A 10414-nucleotide genomic window follows, 5' to 3' on the forward strand; every position below is an offset into this window, starting at 1 on the left:
AGAATAAATATAATATTGTGATACAAAAGTGTATATTATTGAGCTCTTATTAAAATAGAACATTTTAAGCTACTGATTTATGAGGTAATTAATAATTATAGTGATGATTAGATTAAATTTAGATAGTTGTATTTTAAATTAAGACCAATTCTGAAACGTAGTTATTCTTTAAAGCTATTTGTCCTTACGTTGATAAAGAATTAAATGTAGAGATAGCAATCATATTTTTTATAGACTAGAAATTTTTGATTTTTCACTGGGTATGTTATTATATAAATAATTTTATATTTCATAATTAATTCTATCAATGAGTTTTTCAATGTTTAAATGTTATATCACTATAACATAATACGCATTTTGATAAATAAAAAAAATTTGAAGGGGCCCGCATCTCAAGTTTCACCCGGGCCCGAATACTCTCTCTACGGCCCTGCTTATGAGGCCCATTTGACTCACAAATTGAAGGCAAATGATCATCCACTCCAATATCGCTGCTCTGAAGCGCCCGGGGAAACACGCCGTTTTTGCTCAAAAACAGCATCTTTAGTCCAGCAATCATAACTTTGCGCATTGAGTTCAATAATCATATAATCAGCTATTTGGGTGATGCCAGATGGCCTCCACGGCACTGAAATTTAATACCAGTTTTCACACCTGCCATCTTTTCAAAATTTTAATTAAACTCATGCTATATGTCGGATTGTACTTATATTTAATAAATTGAGTTAAATCATTCCTTGGCAACTCAGCAGATTGGGCAGCATTTTGCGGAATTCCGGAAAATTATTACGATAATAATAAGAGATCATTAGAAAAAGTGTATTGAAGTTAGGAAGAATGCACACATACATGCATATGTCTCTTAAAAAACTGTACAACCCAAAAGGAAACCAATGTAAGATCTTCAGCCCCATTGGCCATCTGCTCGTGCGCGGTGCTAATTTGAGTGTTGAACTCATTAGTACCCCCCTGCGAAGAATACAAATCTAGTTAATGGTACGTATGTATGTATGTATGTATGTATGTATGAATGTATGTATCTATATTTTACATTGCATACGTCTATGCTCAAATGTACATATAGAAGTACATTTAAATACATTTCCATTTTAGATGCGAAACAAAGAGTTTGTTTACATTTCATTCGCCTCGCTTGCTGCGTACAAAAATATGCTAACTTTTTCCAAATTTTCTAGTTGCTTTCTCGGCATCACGCGCCCAGCCGGCTACCTACTGCCAATCAGCCCATTTGCTGCCAGCGCTTTCATTACTACTAGTACATGTACATAAGTACATACATACATGCATTCGTACAAATGTAGCAGAAATGCTTTGGTACTGTGTAGTCTTCAGTATAATCGCAGCGTTTTATTATTTGGCATTTGGCCAGAACGATATCGGGCGATTGCGTTTGTTGCGCGCAAAAAATTAGCCAAAGTAGCCAAAAGTCAACACACACACACACTCACATGCCAAGCATTGCTAAGTGATCGCCGAAAAACGGCCGTAATACAGCGCATACTGCTACGAGCTGTATGAGACTCTAATATAATAATTTTGATTTTCGATTCTTGATTTTCAATTTTTCACTTTTTAACTTTTTTCGAAAAATTATGAAAATGTGTATGTAGGTATGTATGTACTTATATGGTACAAGTATATGGTACAAGTTATTCTGTTCTCGCATCAATTTGAAATTTGTGTTGCTATTCGGCTGAAATTATATACATACATACATACATACGTACATTACATATGTATGTATGTGGGAGCATTGAGTTGAGGAAAGTGGGGCAGGAAGTTATGACAATCATAAAAAATGAAAAATTAATTTCGATTTGGCAAATTTTGTAGACGAAAATGCCATACAAATGTATGTATTTATTTCTATGTTTGAAAATTCGAAAGAATCACTTTTAGAAGCAAATTTGATGGATTCTGTGGTCACATATGTGTGTATGTACACATATAAATGGACATAAATTTATATTTTTCGTTCTTTCACAATGTTTTTAAATATTTATGTTATTAAATATGTGTGCCAATTAAATTTCTGTCGTAATTTAAAGAAAAACATTTTTTATTTATTTATTTTTTTTTTCTTATAAAAAAGCAGCCCTCGTTTTTAGCTTTTAACAATACAATTGTTTCCTTTATGTATGTATTCTATGTATTTATGTATATATATATATGTACAGTCATGGACAGATAAATGTGAACCTTATATGTTAAAGTTAAAGTTAAGTTTTTAGTATGAACTCTGCTTTGATCAAATAAATTTGTTTGTTTATTTTTATTACCGTTATTAAGCTTACATTTATGCGAGGAATTTACCGTTTTTTTAGATGGAATTTTTTGGGTTCTACTTTATTTATGCTTATTGCTGTTTTGAAGTGGACACAAAAATGGCGCATTTTAACTTGTGTAGCGGAGAGTAAAACTTTAATATTATTTCATTGATTTTTAGTATAATTTTTTGTTTCTTAAATAAAATATTAAAGTAATTACTAAAAATGGGACGTGGGAACATTGCACGCCGGAGAAAAGAGCTCTTATATACCGCATGAGTCAAAACGGAAAAAATAAGCGCTAAATCTTAGGCTCACAAAAAAGACGATTAAACACGGCGGCGGAAGCTTCATGGTTGGGGGAGCTTTTTCCTGGCATGGTGTTGGGCCGATTGTTCGCGTGGTTGGTAGAATGGATAGATTTCAATATCTGGATATACTCCAGAATAAAATGGAGCCATTTGTGTTTGAGTTTATGCCATTAAATTGGACATTTATGCAGGGCAATTATCCAAAGCATACTGCAAAGACAGTGAAGCAATGGCTCAGAAGAGAAAAAATTAATGTACTGGATTGGCCGGCGCAGAGCCCTGATCTCAATCCAATAGAAAATGTGTGGTAAGACGTAAGGTCAAAATCGCTAACAAAAATTAAAAAAAAAATTGTGGGCCGCAGTTGAGGAGGCTTGCTACTCCATTCCAAAGGAAAGATGCCACAAGCTTGTAGAAAGCATGAAGCGACGGCTTCAAGAAGTAATCAAAAACGGTGAATAGAGTACAAAATAACAATCTGGTAAAACAATATTATTACTTAACTATCTGATTTGTTTACTATTTTTGCTTTTTTTTGGAATTTTGTAGGATGTGCTATTATGTGTCCAGGAGGTTTCGTGAGTTATCAACGTTCTCGTAAATTAAATCAGAACTGAAATTCTTTTTGACCATTTTTTTTGTTTTAAAAAGGGAGTAAATAAGTTTTTTTTATTTTTAATGTTGCTTTTTTCCCAATAAAAAATAATTATTTAAAAACATATTCAATTCTTTGCTTTCAAAGTCTAAATGTGCTATTTGTATGAGCCTGGCTGTACATGTATGTATGTAGGTCAACATGTTTGTAGTCTTTTGCATCGTAGCATTCTATTTCGTTTTATTCAACCAACTCGCGAACAATAAAATCCATTCGGTTTTCGCACACTATCATCCCTCCCTCTTTGATCATAGCTGCATTATAAGTTACACAATCGCCAAATAAAATCGATTCTTCTGGAAATTCTAATAAAATTGTTCTGTTTCCTTTCAATGGCGATTTGTTTTTGTTATTCTTGCCGAATTGTTTATTTTAGTTGCGCTTATTCATTACATTTTTAGGCACATAACGTTATAATTTCATGTACACACACACACACATATGAACATATTTGGAGATGTACGTGATTGGCCGAATATATACTCGTATAGCCAAAGTGTATTCAGGCCAATCTAATGAGCAAAGCAAATTCTTTTTTGTTTTTTGGACTTAAGTTTCAATTTATATTTGAAGTGAATACAAAGTAATACACTTTTCCACATTTACTGCTTAGAAAAAATGTATTAAGAACAAATTTTCTTAACAAAATATTAGAAAACAAGCTCTTCAGTTTTTTATAAATTACAAGGCTCCGGCAATGTATTATTTTGCTTGAACAAGAAAAATATAGTATTTATATCAGCTAATTGAAAGTTTACGTCTGAATATTTTTTGCGGGGTGAAATATCCATCTTTTTGCGCGTTCTTCTCGAAGATCGGCATAGGAAACTATGCGATCCTAACGTTTTAGATTTATAATGTGTTTAACAGTTCTATGTAAAAAGCAACGGGGAATATTTTTGTGGAACATTTAATCCTCTCACTGGTTGTTTGCTGTTTTCCGAGAAAAGGCAAAAATCTTCATAACAGCGGGAAATAGAAAAGGTGTACCACAAAAATTTTTGTCATAAAATTCTACTACCAGCTGCTTGGTACAACAAAGCTCAAAATTCCACTAAAACGCCAGATATAAGACGAAACGGAAAATGTGCTTAAGAGTTAATTTCGTTCAAGTGTATTGAAAAATTTTGTTTTGGTAAATTTTCAATATATGTAAATTACCACCGTACGATAAGCTCAATAAACACCAAAAAATAGCAGTAAAAATATGGCATTAAATAAAAAAATCTTTATTTCAAAATATCAACATATTATATAAACCAGTTCCTTAGGGCCTGAGTTTGTTCCATGTAATGATTAGCAGAAATTCAACTGAATTCACACTCTAATTTTTTGCACATTCTTACTCTCAGTCAACGTTGCTCGAATTCTAAGTGAATACGTCTCTTCCCCTTTCCTGTCGTCTCAATTAAAGCGACAGTAAGCGGAAAAAGACAAATCTACCAGAATTCTTTGGCTACTTATTTCCTAATTTTGTTAAGGTAAGGTGGCAGCATCACGATCTTAAATACTTATGCTCATTTTCATAACTTTAGGCTCGAAAAAAATTGCTTACAGGAAAAATGTTAAAGCTTAATTTTTAAAATTGTTACTATAGATTTATACTTACAGTCGAATAATCGGACCGGTTGGGAAAGGTAAAATAATTTTTTAATTAATTTCAACCATATCCTACTGCAATTATACATCTTATGCACAGGGTCGTCGACGCTTTTGTTGAGTTAATCCTGAGGCCTTCTTATCTTGTAAACAGATTCTGGGCGTCGCTGAAACCCGTATTCTCTTACAAAAGCTTTTGCAGCCAAACCATTAAATTGCATGGCCTTACAGATTTTTTTGGCGCAAAGCGTTTGCCGTATCGCAGGCCTTCTCTCCTTTTCTCAACTATTCGTTACAATAGCATCCACTACCGGTCACTACCGTCCATCAGGAATCATACTCTAAAAATAATTCCCTCTATCATTAGTTAAGGGTCAAAAGGTATTCCTACTAAAATCCTTAAAACTGATATATTTTATAGGGGCTGCATTTGGAAATTTTCTCAGACGTCAGCAATTGAGACTAACTCTATATGCCATTTGAGTTAATCTATGCGGATTCTTGGGTGCAAGTTGTTATTCGCTTCAATCAAGGTTGAAAGTACTTTATCCTGTCACGTTCCCTGGGCGTTTTTTAAATTGTGTAGAATCTAACACGAGCACACCTTTTTAGGTGATTATTCAGAATCTCATTAATGCTCGTCATTACTAATGCCCAAGGATGTCTTAACCTCGCATGACATGCAATCCTATTCATTCATAGCATCGAGATTTTCAGGCACTACAACTTTTTGGACGACCTTCCGGAATTCGTCGGTGAGAAAACAGTGACCAGGCTGTACCAGTTTTTTACTGTACTATTTAAGGGAAGCGCTATCCCTACCCGCTCGGCGTATAACGATTTTAGTTCATCAATGCGTTTTTGTCTTGTTAATTCACATCGAAAATTGTGAACAGTAATCGCACGAAAGTGTTTATGACTTAATTAAGTTTTTTTACAGAGATTCATTTTTAAAGTATCTGTAAACACTACTAGGATGGGTCTCAGATCAAAACGTGCTGAGTACATTCATGGTAAAATACGTTGAACTTACCTATGGAAACGTCAGATGGCGCCTGACTACATTAGAAGCGCCCAATGCTAGAAATATAGAAAACAACCCCCGAAATTGATAAATGTGAATAATACAGAGGGATGGTAAAAGTTTTAAAGATTTGCAGAAAAAAAAATTAACTCAGATCAGTTGAAACGTTTTTTATTTATAATAGTTTGAAAATAGATTTCATGAATTTTAAACAAATTTCGTTTTAGAAACACTCGTCTTTTGTAAGGAAAAAGCCTTTCAATAAAGATTAGTTTACAAATACAAAAAAACCGGTGCAAATTGGAGCATTCTGTGCATAGTTATTGGCGTACATAGGTACTACTTTTTTGGAACTCCTATTTTGTAAGATTCGGATACATACCTATATACTCAGCCTGAAACATACGAATGCTCTATTAATATGAATAAGCGCCTAGAAATATTTACATACACATTGCGCATATCCCTCGCTTGCCGGAAAAACGGCACAAATAAAAAAACAGTCTAAATAAATAAATTCCAGCGCTTCTTTTGCTCATATCCTATCTATTACAGTATCTCATTTGATTCGGAAGGCATAGTGAAAGAAAACTTTAATACCGTTTTCGCGAATTTTTGATTTTTGTGTTATTACATTCTTTCAGTAAACGAACATAAACATTTGTAGCTCACTAAACTTTTTTAAAGTATCTTTGAAGCTTAAATCAAATCTCGTAGAAAAATTAAATAGCTTTCGCTGGAAGACCAGTTTTCGGACACCTTTTTAGTTAGCTGGCAATAAAATTATATCAAATACACCACATTGCGTGATAGGATACAGAGTCTCGTAAAGAATCATGTGTTACGTACATATACAACTACACATAAATCAATCAAAATCAGTGGCGAGTTCAAAGGGTTTTGGAAAACACATTTTTTTAATTAACTAACAGCCAAGAAACAACTGAGTCAAGCGCCGTAACAAAAACCGGCATAAAATTAGCAAGAAGGGGGAAGAATGGCGAAACAACAACAATCAGCCTTAAAACTAGGAATAGTTGAATTCCAACGCAATAACCAAAACAGAAAGAGATACAAACAAACAGCTGCAAGTTTGAGTGCGTGCAGAGAACTTGATAAGCCGACATACATACACACGTACTTACATATGTATGTATGTATGTACATAAAAATAAGCAATAAAAATGCTCAAACATTTGGACGTCTATACAAGTGCCATGGAAAGCAGAAGAAGCGCCAGTTCAAGGCACTTGGCAGCCGTCGACCGATTCCTTTGAGCAAATGATCGAAAAAACATTAGAAGGCTAAAAATGAGTTTTTCTCTTTCCGGTAATAATTTCGGTTTTTTTGTTTAAATTACTTACTTTTTAAATTTTCTTTTTTGAAACTCTTAACGTAAACTGATTCAATAGCGATCGCCGACACTTAATTTTGAGTGCAAAAATCACTAATTCATAACTCAAAGGCAGAGGCAGTGGCGCGCTGTAAATCATTTGCACATAAAAAAATTCAAGTGACTACAAAATTAAAATTGACGCTGAATTAAATACATACATACGTACATACATGAGTGCATTAATATTCAAAATATTGCTCATACAATGTAAGCAAGACGATCGCATAATGGCTTTATTTATATAAAATCTTGTATCCATTTACTTATAATCGAAATTGTGCGGCCTTGATCGGCGAAATTCTCCTAATACCCTGGCAACAATTCTTCAAATTAAAAATTATAATTCTTTGAAAATGATACGAGAACACGAAACAAAAAAATTATTTATGGATGCGAGCATAAGAAAATGCAGATTTAGTTTTTTTTAGATTTTCATATTTAATATTTCATTGGAGATCTTTCCACTTTTTATTACAAAATCTTCTATGTTTCTTCATGCTTTTCGCTTTCTTTTTAGAAGGTGTTCGTCAACCTCAAGAGTGCTGGCTCCGCGTTGACTTTTTATGCGGCCTGTCATAATTAATCTTGACGCGTCGTGGCACAGTTTTCACAGCAGCCAAAAAGGCGGAACCAAGGCGGCGACAGCAAAAAGCAAAAACAAAAAACGAGTATGAAAACTCGCAGCAAAATATGGGAACACCAATGCAATCAAATGGAATATATACAAATATGTATGCATGTAACCGGTGTTTTTTTAAGAGCTTAAAATGATAATGCAAAACAGAAATATTGTTGGAATGTATCCCTTTTTATAATCTGATAGGTAATTTCATGGCACTTATTTTCTTAATATGACTACTTTTGGCGTCGATGGTGGTTGGAATATTGACTTCCAATGCTTAAAGAGTTGCTGGTTTATCGGCATAAGCCAATGACTTAGCATATACTCATAAAAGGCAATCTAGAGGCGTTAAATGGTATGAACAAGGAGTCAGTGAACAGGACCATTTCTGATACGAAAGTTGCCACCAAAATAGTTTTCCAATAAAACGGTTCTTAAGCGCGCTATATGGCAAGTTGTGACGCCTTGGTGGAAGCAAATGTCGTCGTTGTTTAGCTGACTAATTCTTGAATACAAAAATTTAGTCAGCATGGCTCGATAGCGCTCGCAATTCACCGTAAAAGTACCTCCTTCCTCATATCGAAAAAAAATATAGATCGATGATGAACAGACTTTTTTTCAAAGGAAATTTCCCAATTTTGAAGCGTTGTTCTGGCGTTAATGATTTATAACGACTTGCCAAACCTTACTGAACAGAAATGTCAACACATTTTGCGATTCTCAGCTGTCAAAACTATAATCATCGATTTCGCTAGTTCCCATGCAGCTAAAAGAACACCCTTTGTATATGTATATACGTATACATATGTTTATATTTCGATATATCTGCGTGTTTATTTATTTAGACAGACTTTTTAAAGGTGTTTGGCGTGCGTTAGATGACAAAAGTCGAGTGGCAGCAGGAAAAGCGAGAAATATGAATTTTGGTGCGTATAAAAACATAAATTAAATAAAAGAGAAGAAAAAACACTCAAAAGTGCTACTAAAATGTGATTTTTAAAAGTCTTCTCTAATTCATTTCAATTCGACACTACCACACATACACTTATAAACAGAATAAGTCGGCGAATACAAGCATTTGCGCATTTTCAGCAGCTTCGCTCAAAAATTACACTTTGAATTTATTTTTTACCCATACATATGTACACACATATATCTATACTTGTTATATTTACTACGCATTTAATTTCCGTTATATCTGCACTTCTGCATCTATAGTTTGATGCATTTTGTTTTTGTTTTTGCTGGTAGGAAAACTTCATTCAAATGGCATCTAAATGTTGGACAGCAGCTACTTTGCCAACATGACAGCCACTTGGTGGTTGCATAGAAGGAGGCGACGGGCGCTGCATTGCTTTCGAGCGTCAAATGGCGGCAAATTTCATTCATTCACGAGCACATGACTTATGGTGTACGTGTGCGTTCACTACTCATATATACAAAGTTATGCAAATATATATAGGAAATATATTAGGGTGTGTGTGCATTTATTTATAGTATCTCGTATTTGGGAAAATCCGGAGTTCAGGCACGCCATTCTTGACTTTCGGTGGAGAGCCTAATAACCATTTTATAGCCAAGTTGCCATTCATGGAGCACTCAATGTAGGTGTATATGTATGGGTGTATATGAAGAAAACTTACATTAGCCACTTAAATACAAAATATACAAAGCCAAGATTTCGGACTGACTTGGCAGAGATTGGCGCTTGGGGGATGCGTACAAATTTTACTTTTCAACAGGTGCAAGACTTTCTGAATTAGCCCACTTGCGCGTACATATGTACACACGCCCATTGCAACGCACGAAATGCACATGTCAACTTATGTTGTATTTGTGGCGCTTGCCGCCAATTTTTGTATTCGCCTCGATGGCTCTATTATGTGGCGCTTGTACGAAACGTCAGCTGAACAGCGGGAAAATTCATGTACAAATACTCGCACACATACATATGCATTTTTATAAATGCGGAGGAGATTCTTCGAATTTATTTTCCCTCCCTGACATGCGCAAATTAATTTTAATGGCGTGAATTGCATCAAATTGTTACATTTGTCAAGAGAGTACACTAACAAATCAACTTCGATAATTTCAGCGATTTTATCGACAAAAATGCCCGAACAAAATCGGTGAAACCAAAATTGCTCTTAATTAGCTGTTACAGTATCGGAACCATAAACGCCATTCAAAATTTCCGCGGTTTGACTTCCATTTTGGCCTTTATCAAAGAAAAACTATAAAATGTACCGAGTTTTCTCTTTGTTGACTTCCATTGTTAACACCCTGTAACTCACAACTGAATGGAACAAACAAAAAACAGCAAAATATTTTTTGGTGTGAAATGTCACCTTGACAACGAGCGTAAACTTTAATAAATTGATTGATCGATAATTTACGAGATATCACAATCACGCCGTCGAGCCATGTACTGAGAAAATAATGGTACTTTTCATGAAAATTTTAAGAAGAACTAAAGAACTACTATAAAAAGAACTCTATACACTTATTATCGCTCCTAG

The sequence above is a fragment of the Anastrepha ludens genome, chromosome 4 (genome assembly GCF_028408465.1).
Source record: "Anastrepha ludens isolate Willacy chromosome 4, idAnaLude1.1, whole genome shotgun sequence".
Lineage (NCBI taxonomy): Eukaryota > Metazoa > Arthropoda > Insecta > Diptera > Tephritidae > Anastrepha > Anastrepha ludens.